At 40.5% G+C, this 17,651-nt stretch overlaps 1 protein-coding gene and 1 pseudogene across 12 annotated transcripts in view; one reads left to right on the forward strand and one right to left on the reverse strand.

Annotated features, from left to right (window-relative positions):
- Window positions 1-17,651, reverse strand: part of ZBTB44 (zinc finger and BTB domain containing 44) — a 72,554-nt gene that overhangs the window by 37,007 nt on the left and 17,896 nt on the right. Inside the window, exon 1 of one of the 11 annotated variants that reach the window (XM_033207026.1) lies at window positions 7,403-7,423. The exons of the other annotated variants lie outside the window; for them this stretch is intronic. The gene's annotated coding sequence lies outside the window, so the exon portion shown is untranslated. Of the gene's footprint in view, window positions 1-7,402; window positions 7,424-17,651 lie in introns of those variants that run through there. 11 annotated transcript variants of the gene reach the window in all.
- LOC117081224 lies at window positions 14,194-16,331 on the forward strand (annotated as a pseudogene). Its single transcript, XR_004436134.1, has one exon. The product of XR_004436134.1 is annotated as an ATP-dependent RNA helicase DDX18-like (transcript).

Genomic DNA, 17,651 nt, shown 5'->3' on the forward strand with positions numbered 1-17,651 from the left:
CCACCACTCCCGGCCTCAAATTTTAAAAAAGAGAGAATAAAAAAGAAAAAGTCATACATCGTACTAGACAGTTCAGAAACCACAACATAGAACCTGAAGTTTTTATAAGTTAGATAAGTCTCTTTTAAAAAAAAATCTCGCCAGGCACGGTGGCTCATGCCTGTAATCCCAGCACTTTGGGAGGCCAAAGCAGGTGGATCACCTGAGGTCAGGAGTTCGAGACCAGCCTGGCCAACACGGTGAAACCCCAACTCTACTAAAAATACAAAAAAATTAGCTGGGTGTAGGGGTGGGTGCCTGTAATCCCAGCTGCTTGGGAAGCTGAGGCAGGAGAATAGCTTGAACCTGCGAGGCAGAGGTTGCAGTGAGCCAAGATCACGCTACTGTACTCCAGCCTAGTGTCAGAGTGAGACTCCGTTTCAAAAAAAAAAAAAAAAGTGTATGAGGCTTCTGATTTCTCCACATCCTCACCAACACTTGTTATTATCCAACTTTGATTCTAGCCATCCTAGTGGATGTGAAGTGGTATGTCATTGTAGTTTTAATTTACATTTCCCTGATAACTAACAATATTGAGCATCTTCATGTGCTTACTGGACATTCGTTTATCTTCCTTGGGGTCCACTTGGAGCTCTGCCCATTGGGTTGTCTTTTTGTTACTGAGTTGTCAGAGTTCTTTATATATTCTAGATGTGAGTTGCTTACCAGAGAAATGGTTTGCAAATATTTTCTCTCATTCTGTGGGTTGTCTTTTATCATGGTGTCCTTTGAAGCACAGAAGATTTTAATTTTTATGAAGTTCAGTGTTTTTCTTTTGCTGTTCACGCTTTTGGTATCATATCTACAAGTTCCTTTCCAAATACAAAGTCATGAAGATTTACTAATATGTTTTTATTTTCAAGGAGTTTTAAAGTTTCAGGTCTTTAATCCATTTTGAGTTATTTTTTGTATACGGTTCCACCTCGTTCTTTTGCATGTAGCTATCCAGTTGTCCCAGCACCATCTGGGTGTAAAAAGTGTATTCTTTTACCACTGAAAGATCTTGGCATCCTTGTTGGAAATCAGTTGAACACAAATGGGTTTATATCTGGACTCTCTATTCCACTGATTTATATGTCCTTGTGCCAGTACCACAACGCTTTAATTACTGTTGTTTTGCAGTAAATTTTGAAGTCAAGAAGCTGAGTCCTCCTATTTTGTCCTTTTTCAGTACTATTTTGGCTATTCTGGGTCCCCTGCAACTCCATATTAATTTCAGAATCAGACTGTCAATCTTTACAAAGTCAGCTAGGATTCTGATAGGAACTGCATTGAATTTATAGATTAGTTTGGAGAATACTGCTATCTTTACAATGTTGAATCTTCTGATCCGTGAACATGGGGTGTTTTTCCACTTATTTAGTCTTTCATTTCTTTCAGCAATGTTGTAAGTTTTCAGAGTATGAGTTTTTCTTTGTTAAATTTATTCTTTTGATGTCACCATGAATAAAATTATTTTCTTAACTTTTTTTTTTTTTTTTTGAGACAAGAATCTCACTCTGCTGCCCAGGCTGGACTGCACTGGTATGATCACGGCTCATTGAAGCCTTGATCTGCTGGGCTCACCTGATCCCTGCCCCTCAGTCTCCTGAGTAGCTGGGACTACCGGCATGGGCCACCAACAAGCCTGGCTAATTTTTGTATATTTTGTACAGACGGGGTTTTGACACATTGCCCAGGCTGGTCTCAAACTCCTGGGCTCAAGCAATCCACCCACCTTGGCCTCCCAAACTGCTAGGATTACAGGCATGAGCCACTGAATCCAGCCTGTTTTCTTAATTTAATGCTTCACTGCAAATGTATAACAAGACAACTTATGTTTGTATACTGGTTTTATATTCTGCAACCTTGCTCAACTTGTTTATTAGTCCTATACTCTTTTTTTTTTTTGAGACGGAGTCTCGGTAGCTCTGTTGCCCAGGCTGGAGTGCAGTGGTGCAATCTCGGCTCACTGCAAGCTCCGCCTCCCAGGTTCACGCCATTCTCCTGCCTCTACCTCCCGAGTAGCTGGAACAGGCGCCCGCCACCACACCCAGCTAATTTTTTTTTGTATTTTTAGTACAGACGGGGTTTCATCGCGTTAGCCAGGATGATCTCTATCTTTTGACCTCACGATCCACCCACCTCAGCCTCCCCAAAGTGCTGGGATTACAGGTGTGAGCCACCGCGCCCGGCAGTCCTATACTTCTTAAATGAATTCCTTATGATTTTCTATAAACAGGTTGCATATCCCTTATCCAAAATGCTTGGGGGCCAGGTGTGGTACTTTACAAAAGTATGTGGCAATTAAGCTATAGAAGTCCAGCTCCTAAAGCTCTTATTTTACTTCACAATTGATCAAGTGATAGTAATTACCAAACCTCTGCTAAGATCTCTTTTAAGAACCCTGAATGAAGCCAGTCAAGAACAGGGCTTCAGCCCGAGTGCAGTGGCTTATGCTTGCAATGCTAGCACTTTGGGAAGCTAAAGTGGGCAGATGGCTTGAGCTCAGGAATTTAAGACCAGCCTGGGCAATATGGTAAAAACCCATCTCTACAAAGAAATACAAAAATTAGCCAGGTGTGGTAGTGTGGGCCCGTAGTCTCAGCTACTTGGGGGACGGAGGCAGAAGGATTGCTTGAGCCTGGGAGGTCGAGGCTGCAGTGAGCCCAGATTGAGTCACTGCATTCCAGCCTAGGTCAAAGAGTGAGACCCTGTCTTAAAGTAATAATAATAATAATGAAATAATAAGAATAAGGCTTCAGATAGCAGCCCTATAAATTATCAGTTTTTGGAGACACAGAGAGTTATAGAAAATTTCTGCTCTGATATAGTCAATATTATATTAAGTGTCTCTAGGGGAACCACATGCCAGACTATGGAGTGTGACTCTGGGACTGGTATTATCTTATACTACAACTATTACTACTAATGGCTTAACTCTTATGTTAGAGACTAAAAAAAATAAAGAATGAATGAACACATTGAAAAAGAGGCAATATTTTAAAACACTCAAATAGAATGAAAAAATTTGAATTTTAGAGCTTAAAGGGCAAATAGATTATTTTATGGCTCAGGAAATGTAGTTTAGCTCAACAAGTGCTGGTGGGAGCCAATGAGGGTTCTTCCTTTCCGAAGTATGAAGCAAAGCCATGTCCTTTGAGTCTGAACTGGTGGAGCCAAGAGTTCCTCACTAGTCCCTTTACTAAGTAGTTTTTGGTTTTCATAAAAATCTTTGCTTTTCAATTTCTTCTCTGTATTTTTCATTCTTTAGTATTTCCTCCATAGTAGGTGGAGTCATTCTTGCTCTCTTTTGTGTGTGTGAGACGGAGTTTCACTCTTGTTGGCCAGGCTGGAGTGCTGTGGTGCAATCTCGGCTCACTGCAACCTCCGCTTCCCCGGTGTTTGGACAAACAGAGGCAAGATGGTGCAGTTCCGGGTTCTTCACCGTCAACTTTCCCGCGCCCGGGAAAGACACGGGTCAACTGCGCAGGCGCAACCCGACCTCCGACGGAGAGAAACCGGAACTCGCCTAGCCACGCCTATCGACCTGCCCCCGACCCGCCTATGTCCCGGGCTCAGGACATAAAAGCCGCGCCCGCGGGCGCGCGGAGCAAACTTCCTCGGCCCCTCCTCCTGTGCCGGACCCGGGAACCTCGTCCGAGAACGCCGGAGCAAACTTCCTTGGCCCCTCCTCCTATGCGGGACCCGGGAACCTCATCCGAGAACGCCGGAGCAAACTTCCTCGGCCCCTCCTGCGCGGGACCCAGGAACCTCGCCCGAGAAGGCCGGAGCGAACTTCCTCGGCCCCTGCTCCTGTGCAGACCTAGGAACCTCGCCTGAGAACGCCGGAGCGACTTCATCGGCCTCCACCGCCGGAGGCCAGTGAACCTCGCCCCTCCCTCACATTGGTTTGTAAATAAAGTTTTTTTTTTTTTTGCCTTGCCTACTTGCCTTTTCTCTGGCATTTGCTCTGGGGGTTGCATTAAAGCTAATCACCAGGTTCAAGTGATTCTCTTGCCTCAGCCTCCTGAGTAGTTGGGACTACAAGCATGTACCACCATGACTGGCTAATTTTTCTATCTTTACTAGAGACAGGGTTTCACCATGTTGGCCAGGTTGGTCTCGAACTCCTGACCTCAGGTGATCTGCCTGCCTCGGCCTCTCAAAGTGCTGGGATTACAGGCATGAGCTACTACACCCAACCTGTTTCTTGTTCTTTTGATCCAAGCTTCCCATTTTGTTGGACTATCCCCTACTTCAGTCTTTTTTATTTGTTGCTTCTACAGTTCTTTTCTCTTGAATAGTTTGTCCTCACCTCTCCAGTTCTTGTACTCTGGGATAGACTAGTATTCTTTTTTTTTTTTTTTGAGACGGAGTCTCACTCTGTGCCCCAGGCTGGAGTGCAGTGGCACAATCTCAGCTCACTGCAAGCTCCGCCTCCCAAGTTCACGCCATTCTCCTGCCTCACTCTCCTGAGTAGCTGGACTACAGCCGCCCGCCACCGCGCCCGGCTAATTTTTGTTTGTATTTTTAGTAGAGACGGGGTTTCACCGTGTTAGCCAGGATGGTCTTGATCTCCTGACCTCGTGATCCGCCCATCTCGGCCTCCCAAAGTGCTGGGATTACATAGACTAGTATTTGTTCCCAAACCAGTTCATGCCCACATGCTCCTTCACTTCTTTTGACAGTGATCTCCACAAGGCACAGAACAAATCCTGAGACCAACCCATGCTGTCCACCCTGCTCTCAGCATTGCCAGCAGCCAGTCTGCAGCAGGGGTAATGCTCCAACCACTGATTCAGCTCCCCTATAAGTATTCTTTTTAGTGATTTGATAATAGCATAAGAATAATTGTTTCTATAAAAGAACTGTTCTTATTAGAATGAAAATCTTACTACTTCTAAAACTCATATTTGATCTGTTCAAACCAGTAAATCAACTATCCCAAAAGTGACAAACTACACAACTAAAAAGACTGATGTGGAAAAATGTTATGACTCATTACAGTAAATTCCTTTCTAAATTATCAGACTAAGAAGAAATCAGGCAAATTCTGTAACAAAATGATCTTTAAAACAATGAAAAAATTACCAATGGGCCAGAATATTAAAAGCTGAGTCTTTAGCTGTAGTTATTTGCTGCCTAACAACCTGAAGAGAAAAAAGTGACTGTGAGAATGACAGACATTAGCCTATTCTGATTATCTGAATATCCCAGAAAAATACACACTTGTTGACCTGTAAATGTATTTTTAAAATTACAATAAACTTTAAAAAATCTATTAATTTGAATATTCTCTGAAACTTACTACCTGAAAATTTCCCAATAAAGTATACCTCACACCATAATTACTCAATTCCTATTAAGGTTTCTAATTCTAGATCTGCCACAGACACTCTCAGTACCCCTGTCCCTACAGAAGATTGCTACAACGATAAATACCTTTGAATCTTTTGACACATTACTAGGCATTAATTAAAAGAATTACAGTCTTTTCAAATTACCCAAAACTCAGTAACAGATTTCTTCACCTCATGCATAATTAGGCTTTATTCAAGTATTTCACATTCAATTCAATTATCAATGAATATATTAATATTGCCTGGAGACAGCACGTACACTAGGTAGAGCAACAGCTTTTTAGTTCAGACAGACCTGCACATTAATCATGGTTATACAACTGTAGTGGCTGGATGACCTTAAACAAGGGAGCTTTCTGAGGACCGTGATACAGATTAAATGAGACGAGTCTGTGTAAAGTGCCCAGTGCCTAGCACAGACTGTTTATATAAGAATACGGTGTAGCAGTGATTAACAGATAAGCTATCATTATTGACAGATCTCTGACTCTATCACCTTTGACTAAAATCTCAGCAATATCCTTCTGAATGTCAATTCTGGGCTTCTACTGTCCAGCTAGAATGCCAGACAATTCCATCTGAACGTGTTCGCCATTTTGCAAATTCAATGTCTGAAAACAAACTCAAATTATTTCCCAACTAACATACCACTACAGAATTTCTTAATCTGTTAATCATGGATACCTTCAATTGCTCAGGCATCCATAGCTTAAGATCATGAGGTCAGGAGATCGAGACCATCCTGGCTAACACCGTGAAACCCCATCTCTACTAAAAAATACAAAAAACTAGCCGGGCGAGGTGGCAGGCGCCTGTAGTCCCAGCTACTCGGGAGGCTGAGCCAGGAGAATGGCGTAAACCCGGGAGGCGGAGCTTGCAGTGAGCTGAGATCCGGCCACTGCACTCCAGCCTGGGTGATAGAGCAAGACTCCATCTCAAAAAAAAAAAAAAAAAAAAAAATCTAGTACTAATTTTTGATTCTCCAACACCCAATCCCTCACCTCCCATCAAAACTGGGTATCATCCCTCAGGCACTCTCCCTTCACAGCCAAGTTTATAAAAATTACAGATACTCCCCACTGATAAATATTTATCATAAATCAAAGTCATTTCCCAGAGCAAGAGTGTTAATTATGCTCATTACCAAGAGATGATAATAATGGTCTTGTGTGGTCATGTAAGTCTTAGCTCTCTAGTCTTCATTAGTTTTTTCTCTGTGCTTAGTTTTGAGGTATGAATATTATTAAATCCAGCATGTTCGATAAGCACAAAAACAGTAAGAATGGTGAAAGTATTAACAAACAGAGGTGTTGGAAATAAAATGCAGAGATATATTAATAAAGAATGAGAAAGCTGCTGCTCCCATAAATGGGATCAATATTAAACAGAATGAATGACTCTGAAGTACTTATAACAAATTCTGCAACATATGAAGATGATATACCTATATGATAACTGATAATAAAAGACGGGAAAAAATGATAGGAGAAATGTAAAAATTTTGGAGTATGTGGTTAGAGTGGCATTAACACTAGACAGCGGATTTTAAACTTGAATCTCAGGCCTCTTTACATTCTAAAAATTTATTGAGAAGCCAAAAGAGCTTTTGCTTTATATTTATATGAACTATATCTAAAAATACTTATATTATAAATTAAAACTTAGAAATTTTAAAAATTATTCATCTAAAAATAACAGTAAGTCTGTTACCTTTTAAGACAACATAGTTTTCAAAAAACTAAATTTTCTCAGACCAAAAAAAAAAAAAAAACAAAGAAAAAGGCAAGAGTTAGCACTGAGTGTGGCTTACTGGAAATCAGCTGAATTCTCATGTGTGTTAAGTCTGTTACAGTATCACATTTCAGCTGAGCGCACTGGCTCATGCCTGTAATCCCAGCACTTTGGGAGGCCGAGGCAGGCAGATAACCTGAGTTCAGGAGTTCGAGATCAGCCTGGCCAACATGGTAAAACCCTCGTCTCTACCAAAAACACAAATATTAGTCCGGCGTGGTGGCACAAACCTGTAGTCCCAGCTACTTGGGAGGCTGAGGCAGGAGAATCACTTGAACCTGGGAGGTAGAGGTTGCAGTGAGCTGAGACCATGCCACTGTACTCCAGCCTGGGCAACACAGCAAGACTCTGTCTCAAACAAAATTTAAAAAAAAAAAAATCACATTTCAAGTAGGTAGCCTCTGGAAAACTCCGCTGTATATCTAAGAATAAGAATGAAAAATGGCAAGTAATGTCTTAAAACACTGCTAGAAGATTGTTTTGATCTCCTGTACTCTCTAAAAGGTTCTGGGAATCCCCAAGGAGAATGCCCAGACTACATTAACCACTGCTTTCAAGTTTAATGTTAAAAATCAGGACTAGGCCTGTGTGCGGTGGCTCATGCCTGTAATCCCAGGACTTTGGGAGACCGAGGCGGGCAGATTACCTGAGGTCAGGTGTTCGAGATCAGCCCGGTCAACATGGCAAAACCCTGTCTCTACTAAAAATACAAAAATTAGCTGGGCATGGTGACACACACCTGTAATCCCAGCTACTCGGGAGGCTAAGGCATGAGAATTGCTTGAACCTGGGCGGAGGTTGCAGAGAACTGAGATCACACCACTGCATTCTAGCCTGGGCGACAGAGTGAGACTCCGTCTCAAAAATAAAAAAAAAAAAAAAAAAAAAAAAAAAAAGGACATGGTTAGGAATTTGTAGACAAGAACTTAAGACTAAGCAAGGTGAATGGACTGCTATTTAAATAAACCACAGAAAGATAGCTCCACATCTGCAAGATTCTACCAAATCTGCATCCCAAAAAGTAGTAAAACAATGTGATATGGGAAATGTTCAAGAAGTCTGTTTTGCCATTTGTCACTGAAGGTGGATGAGTTTAATACTTGTGTATTTAAGGCAGGGGTCCCTACCTGAACAAATCTGCAATGTAGATATAAAAAATTTAGGTGGCTGGGCATGGTGGCTCATGCCTGTAATCCCAGCACTCTGGGAGGCCGAGGCAGGTGTGTCACCTGAGGTCAGGAGTTCAACAATAGCCTGGCCAACATGGTGAAACCCCGTCTCTACTAAAAATACAAAAATTAGGCACAGTGATGCGTGCCTGTAATTCCAGCTACTCAGGAGGCTGAGGCAGGAGAACTGCTTGAACATGGAGGCAGAGGTTGCAGTGAGCCGAGATCGTGCCACTACACTCCAGCTCCAGGGCGACAGAGCAAGACTCCCGCTCGACCAAAAAAAAACAAAAAAAACAAAAAAAAACATTCTTTTAGGTAAAAGATGATGGTCAAGAGAATGTTTATCTGGCCAAGAAAAATAGAACCTGCTGGGTAGCTTCAGAAGTTAGGTTTCCTTGCAGACAAAAAAAAAAAAAAAAAGTGGCGCAGAGGGAGGGGGGCATACAAAACAAGCCAACTAAGTTTTCATATCTGGAATGAAGGCCTAGAATTATGGGGGTCATTTTGTTACCATAGGAGAGCCGGCCTACGGATGGCAAAGCAAGAACTTAGGTCCTCAAGGATATCACTGAATTGCTAATTTAACCAACTTTGAGGCTGTTTTTTGTTTTAAATAAATGTCTGTATTGTTTCAGTCACCTGATTCAAGGTTTTCCGATAACATAAATTGAATACCTTCATACACAGGTCCCATAGGTATTTCAGCAGGTCCCAAGTGAATTCATTATCACCTCTCAAAAATGTATTCTTCTTTTTCAAGTACTAATGACAGTACAACTCCAAAAAGCTAAAACCCCCAAATGTCCATGTTCTAATCCCTTGAATTTGTGAAAGATAACTTTATGGCTTTACAGATGTGATGAAATATCTTGGAATGGGGAGATGATCCCAGATTACCCAGGTGGGCCCTAAATACAGTCACAAGTCTCCTTATATAAGGAAGGCAGATGGAGACTTGGCACACACAGGAGAAGGTGAAAGGTGGGGAAGAGAAGGTGGCGTGGCAATGTAAAGACTGCAGTGATGAATGATATGGTCACAAGATGAATGCCTGCAGCCCACTTAAGCTGGAAGAGGGAAGGAATGGTTTCTCCCCTAGATCCTTTGGAGGGAAGGAGTACTTGCCAACATCTTGATCTCAACCCAGTTATGATAATTTCAAGCTTCTGTGAGAAAATTAATGTATTGTTTTAAGCTAATTTGTCATAATTAATTACAACAGCCACAGAAAACTAATACAATTTCTCTTCCCCTTTTCCTCCTAACACAGACCTGGTCACCAAGACCTATTTCACAAATCCATCCCTTCCTTTCTCCACTATCATTGCCTTGGACTACTGAAACAGCATTCTGATTGATCTCCTTGCCTTCAGTCTCACTGGCCTTATATTAATCTTTACCATTATTTAAACTGTCTCTAAAATACAATTATCTGAGTCCAGACACTTATTAGCTCACAGCTTGATGATCACGCTGAACTATCAACAGTACTTGGTACTTTTCAGCACTATCCTACACCCTATCACATCTGATATGGACTGATTTAAATATATAAAATCCTTGAGATCTGGCAGAACCATTATTCTCTCCCATTACATTGATGGGGAAATTGAGGCTCAGAGAATTAAATGACTTGGCTAAGGTTACAGGGCTAGTAACAGCAACTTATATCCTGATGGTAAACTTTCTCGCTATTTTCCAATCTACTATGCTGTTAGATAACTTTAGGCTGCTGTCTCTCCCTCCCTACTCTGCAAAATGAACTCTCTGCCCTCAGCTGGTTTTGACCCTTCGTTTTCCATATATATCATACATAACCCCACTTCCCCAGCTCTGGGCCCTTTTCGGAATTCCCTCCTCACTGATCTCCACAGGTCAAATTCTGTTTTATTTTGTTTTCCCTTTTAACCTAAATGTCAGCAAAGCCTTTTTTTTTTTTTTTTTTCCCCTTTTTGAGAGAGTCTCATTTTGTCACCCAGGCTGGAGTGCAGTGGCACAAACTTGGCTCAGTGCAACCTCCGCCTCCCGGGTTCAAGTGATTCTCGTGCCTCAGCTTCCTGAGAGCTAGGATTATAGGCGTGTGCCACCATGCCCAGCTTATTTTTGTATTTTTAGTACAGACAGGGTTTCACCATGTTGGCCAGGCTGGTCTCGAACTCCTGACCTCGTGATCCGCCCACCTCGACCTCCCAAAGTGCTGGGATTACAGGTGTGAGCCACTGTGCCCAGCCAGCCTTCCATTTTGATGCCACTTTCAGATGTACTTTCAAATATATTCTTTGGATCTTAAAATCTTAATGAAACTAAAGATGAGAAAAATAAAGATTACAGAAAATATGGGCTAACAGGGACTCAAATTCAAAGCCTCTGACTTTAATTAAATCCTATTCTCATTTTATTATTAAACCAAGCTGTCTTTCTCTACACTGAACTCTGGTGGTAGTTCTATTTGGACCCACTGATCCTGTGTTTCATATCATATCAATTTAGGTTTACCAGGGTATTTGCTCTGTCTCTCCAAGGATTATTCCAATATATTTATACAATCAATCACATCTGTACTCCCACAAGTTCTTAAAAAATCACTTTATGAGTGCCCTCCTGATATAATTCATGTATAATAAACTGCATAGTGTATAATTTGATGAGTTATAACATATATATCATCACCACCATCAAGATAAGGAATACTGCACAATTTCTGTAAGTTTCTTTGCAATCTTGCCTTCCTGTCCTTGCCAGGAATTATCAATGTGCTTTTCACTTTAGTAGTTCCATTTTCTAGAATTTTATATAAATGGGATTATATAGCACGTACTCTTTTTTTCAGGCTTCTTTCATGGACATAATTATTCTGAGATTCATTCATGCTGTGGAGCGTGAGGATTTTTGTTCTTTTTATTGTTGAATACTATTCCATCACATGGATGTAACACAATCTGTTTTATCATTTAATTGCTGATAGACTTAAGTTGTTTGAAGTTGGGCTATTACAAATAAAGCTGCTGTGCACATTTGTGTACAAGATTTGTGTGGACAAACCAGCAGCAGATGTTCTTATTTCTGTTTCTATAACATTTATGTGTTATACTCTTAATATTGCTTATTATATTGCAGTGATTCCATAAAAAAAAGTCACTACTCTATTCACCAGTATAATATTTTACATACAAGTGATCAGTAAGTAGTTTACAGATTTTGCTCACCCATGGGCCTAATGTGACTTGACAGACAAAGCTGAGTCCTGTCTATATTCTATAACCGCCTAAAAGAGTGCATACACTGGTATGCAACAAGATCATAAGAAAAAAATTAAAAATTAAAAAAATAGAAATAAGAGTGTGCACTGGAAAATCACTGAGTAAATGTTCTTGATTTATGGTGCTTATGTTTGGGAGAAGCATATTGTTCTTTTAGGTTCAGTCACATTATGATTAAAAGCTTAACTGCAAATGGCAAACAAAATATATAAATTAGTATTTTAAGAGTGCAACACACACAACATACAAATGTTTTGTAGGAAACCTGTTAAAACAGTTGATTTAAGAATGGAAGAATCACAGCACAACGTAGAAACTTCATGTTAAACTTACATGGAAAATGTTTACATGTGTACTCGAACTAGTGAAAATTACAACTCAACCACCCCACCAAAAGTTATTAATAAGATGTTTCTCACTATTAAGAGTCTTTTCTTTACAAATATAGCAGTACCTCGTATTTTATATTTTGCTCTAAACTTGTCACTCTTATCAATCTAAGTAAATGTCTATTTTTTCCCATGATACGAACCAAGTTTTTAGATTGGATTCACACAAGAACTCATATTTGGGAACATGCTTTTTCTTTTACTGAACAGTAATGAAAATGTTTTGTGATCTTTATTTCACATTAGTTTACTTCCCTTAAGTGTTTTTTACGTTTTCAGGGAGAATTTCATATGGACTACTTCATCTGAATTTAAAAAGATAATCTTAGGCCTGGAACAGTGGCTCATGCCTATAATCCCAACACTTTGGGAGGTCAAGGGAGGAAGCTCCTTTGAGCCTAGGAGTTCAAGACCAGCTGAGGCAACACAGAGAGACCTTGTCTCTACTAAAAAAATTTTTTTAAAAATTAGCTAAGTGTGGTGCTGTGCCCCTGTAGTACCGGCTAGACAGGAGGCTGAGTGAGGCAGGAGGATCACTTGAGCCTGGAAGGTCAAGACTACAGTGAGCTGCGATTTCACCACTGCACTCCAGCCTGGATGACAGCAAGATCTTGTATCAAAAAAAAGACCATTTGGCCGGGCACGGTGGTTCACGCCTGTAATCCCAGCACTTTGGAAGGCCAAGGCAGGTGGATCACCTGAGGTCAGGAGTTTGAGACCAGCCTGGCCAACATGATGAAACTCCATCTCTTCTACTACTACTACTACTACTACTACTACTACTACTACTACTACTACTACTACTAAAATAATTAGCTGGGGATGGTGGTGCACGCCTGTAATCTCAGCTACTTGGGAGGCAGAGGCAGGAGAATTGGTTGAACATGGGAGGCAGAGGTTGCAGTGGGCCGAGACTGCATCACTGCACTCCAGCCTAAGCAACAAGAGCGAAATTCCATCTCAAAAAAAAAAAAAAAACCAAAAAAAACAAACATTTTATAACTAGTTGTTTTTCAATGAAACAAAGATTCTAATCATTTTACTCTATGAATAAGCCCTTTCTAGTTCAGAGATTTGAAAAAGTAATGGAGAGTTATCAATAAATCAATTAATTCAGAAACATTAAACGATTAGAATTTCCTCTCCTTGCTGGTAGTCACCAAGTCATGCCGATTGTTACTTTCTACATCAAGGGAAGATAAATTAATATATATTGAGTAACTCCCACCAAGTGTCATTATCTCACTCTGGACTCACAAATTCACAAACCTGGTAATAGGATATTTTAAATCCAGTTATAGGCCAGGCACGGTAACTCACACCTGTAATCCCAGCACTTTGTGGGGCCGATGGGTGGATGTCTTGAGGCCAGGAGTTTGAGACCCCGTCTCTACTAAAAATACAAAAATTAGCTGGGTGTGGTGGTGCACGCCTGTAACCCCAGCTACTACTCGGGAGGCTGAGGCACAAGAATTGCTTGAACCTGGGGGGCAGAGGTTGCAGTGAGCTGAGATCACGCCACTGCACTCCAGCCTGGGCAACAGAGAGAGACTCTGTCTTAAAAAAATAAAAATAAAAATAAATCCAGTTTTAAAGGAGAAGACAGAAAATCAGATTAAATTGTCCATATCCCTTTAACTAAGTAACAAAACCAGGATTTACACAAAGGTCTATATGACGCCCCCCCAAAAAAATCTTCATTTCCCAGTTATTTCTCCCCACCCCATTATGCTGTCATTTATAATAATTTAACCCATTTATGCCAGAGGTTGCAATTATTTGAATTTTTGCAATCAGACCTTAGCGGTGACCTTCAGCAGGATAGAAATAACTCCCACATGCTTAGAGTTCCAATAATGGAACGGTAGGCATAAATGGGTTAATTACAGTACTTAAGGGATATCTGCTATTCACATCATATTATTGTATCTAGAAAGAAAGACTGATTAGAAGGCCTATCTATCTTATTCATCTATGTGGCTCCTTACATGAGCAAGTAAAATTCAAGTCAGTTTTAGTCAACTAGCATTTAAAGAGCTCCTTGTTTTCCCTAAAGAGTTTTCAATTGTCCACATCAAGCACTCAAGAGTTCAAATGCATATATGCTTTAAAATATGTACACAAGTGGAAGTAACATCAGCCTCGAGAACTGAGTAGCTGTACCGTGTGGCGTCGTGGTCTAGGCACTTCTTGGACAGCAATGTCTCACCTGCCGATGAAACACTCCTGTGCAAGAAGATCAAGCAGCAGAAACTCAAATTGCGGCACCAGAACCTAAAGTTGCACAGGCCTCAAATCTGACCGTCAGAAACTCAAAATGGAGATGTGTCTGAAGAAAGAATGAGAGGTAGAAAGGTTAAAAAATCAAAACACTCTATGAATGTGGGCTTATCAGAAGCTCAAAATGGAGATGTGTCTCAAGAAGCAGTGGAAAATACAAAAGCTAAAAAATCTCCCCAGAAATCCACCATATTAACCAATGGAGAAGCAGCAATGCAGTCTCCCAATTCAGAATCAAAAGAGAAAAACAGAGAATGATGCTGGGACTGATACAAAAAAAGCAAAAACTGAAAACAGAAGAATCTGAAGAAGAAAGTGCTGAGACTCCTAAAGAAACAGAAAATAATGTGGAGAAGCCAGATAATGATGACGACATTGAGGTGCCCAGCCTACCCCTGGGAATGACAGGAACGTTTGAGGATACTTCATTTGCCTCTCTATGTAGTCTTGTCAATGAAAACACTCTGAAGTTTAAAAAAAAAAAAAGGGTTTTACATACATGACTGAAATTCAGCATAAAAATATCAGACCACTTCTGGAAGGCAGGGATCTTCTAGCAGCTGCAAAAACAGGCAGTGGTAAAACCCTGGCTTTTCTCATCCCTGCAGTTGAACCCATTGTTACAATTCATGCCCAGGAATGCATCGGAAGTCCTTGTTCTCTCATCTACTAGAGAGCTAGCCATGTAAACTTTTGGTGTTCTTAAGGAGCTAGTGACTCACCACGTGCGATACCTATGGGTTGATAATGGGTGGCAGTAACAGATGTGCTGAAGCACAGAAACTTGCTAATGAGATTAACATCATTGTGGCCACACCATGCCGTCTGCTGTACCATATGCAGAATATCCCAGGGTTTATGTATAAAATCTGCAGTGTCTGGTTATTGATGAAGCCGATTGTATCTTGGATGTTGGGTTTGAAGAGGAATTAAAGCAAATAGTTAAACTTTTGCCAACACATAGACACACTATGCTCTTTTCTGCCACCCAAACTTGAAAAGTTGAAGGCCTGGCAAGGATTTCTCTGAAAAAGGACCATTTTATGTTAGTGTTGATGATGATAAAGCTAATGCAACAGTGGATGGTCTGGAGCAGAGAGATGTTGTTTGTTCTTCTGGAAAGAGATCCCTTCTGCTCTTTACACTCCTTAAGAAGAACTGAAAGCAGCAGCTCATGGTCTTCTTTACATCTTGTACGTCTGTGAAATACCACTAAGACTTGCTGAACTACATTGATTTGCCCGTCTTGGCCATTCATGGAAAGTAAAGGCAAAATAAATGTACAACCACATTCTTCCAGTTCTGCAATGCAGATTTGGGAACACTATTGTGTACGGATGTGGCAGCAAGAAGACTGGACATTCCTGAAGTCGAATGGATTGTTCACTATGACCATCTGGATGACACTAAGGAATATATTCATCATGTGGGTAGAACAGCCAGAGGCCTAAATGGAAGAACGCATGCCTTGACCATTTTGGGCCCAGAAGAATTCGGTTTTCTTCGCTACTTGAAACAATCCAAGGTTCCATTAAGTGAATTTGACTTTTCCTGGTCTAAAATTTCTGACAGTCAGTCTCAGCTTGAGAAATTGATTGAAAAGACTTACTTTCTTTGTAAGTCAGCCCAGGAAGCATTTAAGTCATACATACGAGCCTATGATTCCCATTCTCTGAAACAGATCTTTAATGTAAATAACTTAAATTTGCTTCAAGTTGCTCTGTCATTTGGTTTCAAGGTGCCTCCCTTTGTTGATCTGAACGTCAACGACAATGAAGACAAGCAGAAAAAGCGAGGAGGTGGTGGTGGATTTGGCTACCAGAAAACCAAGAAAGTTGAGAAGTCCAAAATCTTTACACACATTAGCAAGAAATCATCTGACAGCAGGCAGTTCCCTCACTGAACACATGCCTTTCTTTTATCTTGAATAACTGTTCTAAAATGAATGTTTTCCCCTTGATTTAACAAGATTTTTGTAGCCTTTAGAATTTAAACTTATCTAACAAGAGTATAAATTGACTTGGGTTGCAAGCACTGAGTACTGTAACTTCTATCAAGTCTCTTTGTATTTTTGGGATATAAAACAGGCCTTAATTTTCTTGGTTGCCCAAGGGCAGAGCAAGAATATCTGGTCTTTCTTGTGATTATATAATATTTTAATTTTAAATATCCCTCCCTCATACACACAAATGTATGTTACTGTTTTAATATAATTAAATTTTTGTACCTTTTAAAAAAATATGTACACAAGCACAGTGGCTTTCTCCAACTTACCTCTGCACAAGCAGTTAACTTTATATATGTCTTGGTATGGGTTGAATTGGGTTCCCTAAAAAGATACGTTGAGATCTTGAACCCCAGTGCCTCAGAATGGGACCTAATCAGGGAAATAGAGTCTTTAGAGGTAATCAAGTTCAAGGGAAATCATTGAGGTGTCCTTGTATAAAGGGGACATTTGTAGACAGACATGCACATAGGGAGGATGCCCCATGAAGACTGGAGTTGTGCTGCCACAAGCCAAAGCACTACCAGAAGCTAAAAGAGAGACATGGAACAAGAGATGCTTTCCTCATGGTCCTCAGGAGGAACCAACCCCACCTATACCTGATTTCGAACTTCTAGCCTCCACAACTATGAGACAAAAATTTCTGTTAACAGCCACCTACTTTGTCATAGTTTGTTATGGTACTCTAGCAAACTAATACATGTTGCTTTTCAAAGTAATGTAAAAATTAAAAACATTTTAATAAACTAAATGTTTTGACTAAAAGGCACAGATTGTCAGAAGAGATAAAAGCATTCTCAAATATGTTTTTTTTAATAAGAAACCCACTTTAAATAAAAAGACAGATAGATATGGAAGAATATATATCATGCAAACAGTATGTACAAGAAAGCTGGAGTTGGCTTACTTTAACACCAGACAAAGCAGACTTAAGACAAAGTATTATCAAAGGTAGAGGTGAGTAATAAAAAATGAGTATGCTGGCCGGGCGCAGTGGCTCAAGCCTGTAATCCCAGCACTTTGGGAGGCTGAGGCGGGCAGATCACAAGGTCAGGCATTCAAGACCCGCCTGGCCAACATGGTGAAACCCCGTCTCTACTAAAAAAATCCAAAAAAAAATTAGCCAGGCGTAGTGGCGCTCGCCTGTAATCCCAGCTATTCAAGAGGCTGAGGTAGAAGAATTGCTCGAACCTGGGAGTCAGAGGTTGCAGTGAGCCGAGATCACACCACTGCACTCTAGCTTGGGCGACAGAGTAAGACTCTGTCTCAAAAAAAAAAAAAAAAAAAAAGAGTATGCTTCAAAATAAAACACTGACAAAATTAAAGGGAAAGTTAATTCCACAATAATAACTGACGATTTTTTTTTTTGAGAC

Source organism: Trachypithecus francoisi, unplaced genomic scaffold (assembly GCF_009764315.1).
Source record: "Trachypithecus francoisi isolate TF-2019V2 unplaced genomic scaffold, Tfra_2.0 Lachesis_group8, whole genome shotgun sequence".
Classification (NCBI taxonomy): domain Eukaryota; kingdom Metazoa; phylum Chordata; class Mammalia; order Primates; family Cercopithecidae; genus Trachypithecus; species Trachypithecus francoisi.